We start from the raw sequence: 6,487 nt of genomic DNA, 5'->3' as shown, positions 1-6,487 counted from the left end.
GAAATGTGTCCTCTTCCTGCAGGGTAGTCCATCTTCTTACATGTTATCTCAGGGAACTAAGAGCTGGTATTCCAAAATGCAGAAAGTAGAAGGTGCCAATCCCTGTCTTGGTCAGTTCAGGTTGCTGTAACAGAATACCATACACTGCTGGGGCTTAAACAACCAAAATTAATTTCTCACAGTTCTTATCACAGAGAACAAACCTGACTCCATGCTGGAATCTCTTCCTTCTGCTCGGACTCTTGTGCTCTGTTGCCTGTTCTTAGTTATGCTGACCCTGCATCTTTGTAAAGAATATTGCCTATAACCTGAAATATATATGACAGCCCCTTCCTAAGGCTCTGACCTTTAAAGGTTTAACATTTTAGAGATAAAAAGTTTCAGAACAGAAAATAGTTGCTGGGACTTCCCTGATGTCCAGTGGTTAGGACTTCACTCTTTCACTACCAAGCCTTTGGTTCAGTCTCTGGTCAGTGAACTAAGATCCTACAAGCTGTGAGGTATAGCCAAAAAATAATTAATTTTTAAAAATTGCCTTATTGGAAATTTATAGGAACATTATTAACAGACTTTGGATAGCTGCAAAAACTAAGGATTCCTCAATCAAGAAGTTGCAACAACCAGCCATACTTCGTACCATCCCTTTTAGTATAAAAGAAGTTTGAGTTCAAACTCAAGTAAGATATTCTTTGGGACACTAGTAAACCGTCTTTGTCTGTTGATTTTTCATATAAAGTCTATATTCCTTGCCCCCCAAACTCGTCTTTTAATTTATTGTCTTATGCAGCAAGCAGTACGAGCTTGGACTTGGAAACATTTTGAAGGTTAGGAGTCCAAGGTCAGGATGACAGCACTGTCACGTTCTGGTGAGGGCCGTCTTCTGGGTTGCAGACTGCTGACTTAATGTATCCAGGCACAGTACAGAGCAGAATGAGGCAAGTTCTCTCCTGATTCTCATAAGGACACTAATCCCATAGAATCCTAATCACCTCCTCCAACCTCTCAGAGGCCCCACCCTCTAAAACCATGACATGGGAGGTAGGAGGTTTCAACACAGGAATTATGTTGTTGTTGGTCCATTGCTAAGTCCTATCTGACTCTTTGTGACCCCATGGACTGCAGCACGCCAGGCTCCTCTGTCCTGCACATTTTCCCAGAGTCTCCTCAAACTCATGTCCATTGAGTCGGTAATACCATCCAACCATCTCATCCTCTGTCGTCCCCTTCTCTTCCTGCCCTCAATCTTTCCCAGCATCAGGGTCTTTTCCAATGGGTCAGTTCTTCGTATCAGATAGCCAAAGTATTAGAGCTTCAACAACAATCCTTCCAGTGAATATTCAGGGTTGATTTCCTTTAGGATTGATTGGTTTGATCTCCTTGCAGTCCCTGGAGAGACACAAACATTCAATCCATAAGTCTCTTAAGGCCTGGAACTAGAAACTGGCAGTGTCACTTTCACTAAAATATTGGTCAGAGCAGTCATAGAGCCTATCTACATTCAAGTGAGGGGGACAGATAGACCTTACTTCTCAATGGTCAAATAATTGGTTCATTTTTTTTTTTTTAACCTATCACACATGGGAAAGAGATTAGATCAGTTATAACTCTTGGTTCTTGGCATTCTTTTCTTTTGGGGCCACGTGATACTGCTTATGGGATCTTAGTTCCCCAACCAGGACTTGAGCCTATGCCCTTGGCAGTGAAAGCAGAGTCCTAACCACTACACAGCAGGGAGTTCCCCTGGCATACTTTCATCACTGATCTGGGCATGGACTAATTTTATGTATTTGTTTCTTTCTTTATTTGCTTAGCTTTTCTCAAAAAGGCAAGGGAAAGCTTAGGTTATTCCTTTTTGTGTCATTTAGGATTTGCATACCTGCTTGATAACATGATTAGAGAGAACTGGTTGGAATGGGGTGACATGATACTCGTTTCTAAAGTATCATATTTCCCTTATTTGTATTATTTGGTAAAACTTAGCAGAACTAATTGTGGAAAATTCTTAAAGAGATGGGAATACCAGACCACCTAACCTGCCTCCTGAGAAATCTGTATGCAGGTCAAGAAGCAACAGTTAGAACTGGACATGGAACAACAGACTGGTTCCAAATAGGGAAACGAGTACATCAAGGCTGTATACTGCCTTTTAACTTATATGCGGAGTATATCATGTGAAATGCCGGTCTGGACAAAGCACAAGCTCCAATCAAGATTGCAGGGAGAAATATCAATAATCTCAGATAGGCAGACACCACCCTTATGGCGGAAAGTGAAGAACTAAAGAGCCGCTTGATGAAAGTGAAAGAGGATAGTGAAAAAGCTGGCTTAAAACTCAACATTCAAAAAGCTATGATCGTGGCATCTGGTCCTATCACTTCATGGTAAATAGATGGGGAAACAGTGGAAACAGTGACGGACTTTATTTTGGGGGCTCTAAAATCACTGCAGATGGTGACTGCAGCCATGAAATTAAAAGACGCTTATTGCTTGGAAGAAAACTATGACCAACCTAGACAGCATATTAAAAAGCAGAGCCATTACTTTGCCAACAAAAGTCTATCGAGTCAAAGCTTTGGTTTTTCCAGCAGTCATATATGGATGTGAGAGGTGAACTATAAAAGAAAGCTGAGTGCCGAAGAATTAATGCTTTTGAACTGTGGTGTTGGAGAAGACTCTTGAAAGTCCCTTGGACTGCAAGGAGATCCAACCAGTCAATTCTAAAGGAAATCAGTTCTGAATATTCATTGGAAGGACTGATGCTGAAGCTGAAACTCCAATATTTTGGCCACCTGATGCAAAGAACTGACTCCTTGGAAAAGACCCTGATGTTGGGAAAGATTGAGGGCAGGAGGAGAAGGAGAAGATAGAGGATAAGATGGTTGGCATCACTGACTCGATGGACATGAGTTTGAGCAAGCTTAGGGAGTTGGTAATGGACAGAGAAGTCTGATGTGCTGCAGTCCATGGGGTCACAAAGAATCAGACACGACTGAGTAACTGAACTGAACTGAGCAGAGCTAAAAAAAATAATTGTACAGTCAAAGAGGTTTTTGGAGAGAGAGGCTCAGACTTTCCTGGCTGTCCAGTGGTTAAGACTCCAAGCTTCTACTGCAGGGGGCCAAGGTTCAATCCCAGGACAGGGAACTAAGATCCCACATACCATGCTGGCTCAACCAAAAAAAAAAAAAAAAAAGACAGAGGTATTGAAAGAGAGGATCTAAAGATCACTATAAAAAGTAAACACAGTGTTACAGTGAAAACACATGGGCTTTGCAATTATACCCACTTGAGCTGAATCCTGACTCCTCTACTTTCAAGCTTTTGGAGATTCAGCTAATTCCAGAGCCTTGGTTTCCTCATCTTTATGTTGGGAATAATGTCAGCTTTGCAGGGTGATGTGAAGGTTACAAGACACAACAATGTAAGTAAAGCATTCATTATTTTAATTGATATAAAGTAGTTCTCAATATATGACTGCTAGTGTGGTTATGTACACTAATGTTTGTTGTTGTTCATTAGCTAAGTTGTGTCTGACTCTTGCAACCCTGTGAACTGCAGCATGCCAGGTTTCCCTGTCCTTCCCTAGCTCCCAGAGTTTGCACAAACTCATTGCCATTGAATTGGTGATGCCATCCAACCATCTCATCCTCTGTCATCCCCTTCTTTTGTCTTCAGTCTTTCCCAGCATCAGGGTCTTTTCCAGTGAGTCTGCTCTTTGCATCAGGTGGCCAAAGTGTTAGAGCTTCAGCAACAATCCTTCCAATGAATATTCAGGGTTGATTTCCTTTAGGATTGACTGGTTTGATCTCCTTGCAGTCCAAGGGATTCTTGAGAGTCTTCTCCAGCACCACAGTTTGAAAGCATCAGTTCTTTGGCGCTCAGTCTTCTTTATGGTTCAACTCTCACATCTGTACATGACTACTGGAAAAACCATAGCTTTGACTAGATGGACCTTTATTGGCAAAGTGATGTCTCTGCTTTTTAATACACTCTCTAGGTTTGCCATCCCTGGGTTGGGAAGCTCCCTGGAGAAGGAAATGGCTACCCACTCTAATATTCTTGCCTGGGAAATCCCATGGACAGAGGAACCTGGTGGGCTACAGTCCATGGGGTCACAAAGAGTCAGATATGACTGAGCAACTAATACATATAGTGAAAATATCTAAAAATGGGAAACATACTATCATTTGTGCATAAAAATGGAATATTTGTGGCATAAATGCAAAGAATTTCTCTGGCATTATACCCAAGGAACTAGCATGCTTGGTAGTCTTATGTTTATATTTTTGTAAATATGTGTATGGTATCCAAAACTGATATAAATAAGTATATATCTATAAATAAACTTTATACATTTATTTACATTTATATTTTATTTATATATATTTTATATATAAGTATACATAAATACTGGACAATGAAATGGCAACCCACTCCAGTGTTCTTGCCTGGAGAATCCCAGGGATGGAGGAGCCTGGTGGGCCACAGTCTATGGGGTCGCACAGAGTCGGACATGACTGAAGCGACTTAGCAGCAGCAGCAGCAGCATACATAAATACATGTATATTTCAAAAAGGTATATGTGTATTCACATGGTTCAAAAATCAAAACAGCACAGAAATTTTCATAGAGGAAAGACTCTAAGCCAATCCCTAAGCCAAAGTCCTCCCCCAAGCAACCACTTAAAATATTTTTTGTAGCATTCCAGAAGTCTCTTTCCCTCTTTTCCTTCCTTCTTTCTTTTTCTCTTTCTGCCCCCTCCCTCCGCCTGTTCCCTCCCTTCCTTCCTCCCTTCCTTTCTTTCTTCACTTTTTGCTTTGGCTGTGCTGTAAGGTTTTGCAAGATCACCAGGGAATTCCCTCCAGAATTTGTAAAGATGGATATTCTCTCTCCACCTTTTTTACACAAAAGATGCATGTTGCCCTTCTGCACCTTCTTCTTTTTTAAAAAATTGAAGTATTGTTGATATACAATATTAAATATTATGGGTGTACAATATGGTGATTTACAATTTTTAAAGGTAATAACGCCATTTATTGGAGAAGAAAATGGCAACCCACTCCGGTGTTCTTGCCTGGAGAATCCCATGGACAGAGGAGCCTGGTAGGCCATGGTCCATGGGGTCACAGAGTGTCGGACACAACTGAAGCAACCAAGCACTCACGCAAGCAAGCACGCACGCCATTCATAGCTATTATAAAATATTGCTAACATTTCCTATGCTTTACAATACATCCTCAAAGCTTATTTTATACATCATAACTTGCACCTCTTAGTCCCCTACCCCAAAATTGTTCCTTCTCCCTTCTCTCTCTCCATTGGTTAACACTAGTTTGCTCCCTATATCTGTGAGTCTATTTCTTTTTTGTTATATTCACTAGTTTGTTGTATTTTTTATTTTTTTAATTTTTTTTTTGGTCATGCCCTGAGGCATGTGGGATATGGGGCCTCAGTTCCCTGACCGGAGCCCTCTGCATTGGAAGGCAGAGTCTTAACCACTGACTGGTGGGGAAGTCCACGTGTGTCTCTCTCTATTAGATTTTTAAAGCACTTGTAAAATATTTATTCATTTATTTGGCTGCACTCAGAATCTTTAGGCATGTGACTACTCCAGTGGCAGCATGTGGGATCCAGCTCTCGGGGATCAAACCCATGCCTCACCCCAACTCCTATACTGGGAACGCAGAGTCCCAGCCACTGGACCACCAGGGAAGTCCCTGTGGGTATCTTTTGAATTAATGTTTTTGTTTTCTCAGGTATACATCCAGGAGTGGAATTTCTGGGTCATATGATAGTTCTATTTTTAGTTTTTTGAGAATCTTCCGTGCTGTTTTACACAGTGGTTGCACCAACTTACATTCCCACCAGCAATGTACACAGGTTCACTTTTCTCCACATCCTTGCACATCCTTTGTTATTTGTGTCCTTTCTGATAATAGCCATTCTGATGTATATTTCAGGGGAGAGGCGATATCTCATTGTGGTTTTGATTTGTATTTACCTGATGATTAGTGATGTTGAGCATCATGTGCCTGTTGGCCATCTGCAAGTTTTCTTTGGAGAAATAACTATTGTGGTCTTGCCTATTTAAAAAAAATTTTTTTTTGTATTTTTGCTGTCCAGTTGTAGGAGCTGTTTATATATTTTAGATATTAAACCCTTATCAGTTATATCATTCACAAATATTTCCTCTCATTCAGTAGGTTGGGTTTTGTTTCTCTCTTTGTTTTGGCTGCACTGCATAGCTTGCAGGATCTTAGTTCCCTGACCAGGGGTCAAACCCACGCCCTCTGTAATGGAAGCATGGAGTACTAACCACTGGACCGCCAGGAAATTCCCTCAGTAGGTTGTCTTTTCATTTCGTTGGTTGTTTCCTTTGCTGTGCAAACACTTTTAAATTTAATTAGGTCTAATTTATGTTTGCTTTTATTTCTTTTGCTTTAGGAGATAGAGCGAAAAAAATATTGCTGTGATTTATGTCAAAGAG

The sequence above is a fragment of the Bos indicus x Bos taurus genome, chromosome 15, assembly GCF_003369695.1.
Source record: "Bos indicus x Bos taurus breed Angus x Brahman F1 hybrid chromosome 15, Bos_hybrid_MaternalHap_v2.0, whole genome shotgun sequence".
Taxonomy (NCBI): domain Eukaryota; kingdom Metazoa; phylum Chordata; class Mammalia; order Artiodactyla; family Bovidae; genus Bos; species Bos indicus x Bos taurus.
The sequence above is the reverse complement of the archived record's forward strand: the minus strand, read 5'-3'. Positions refer to the sequence as shown.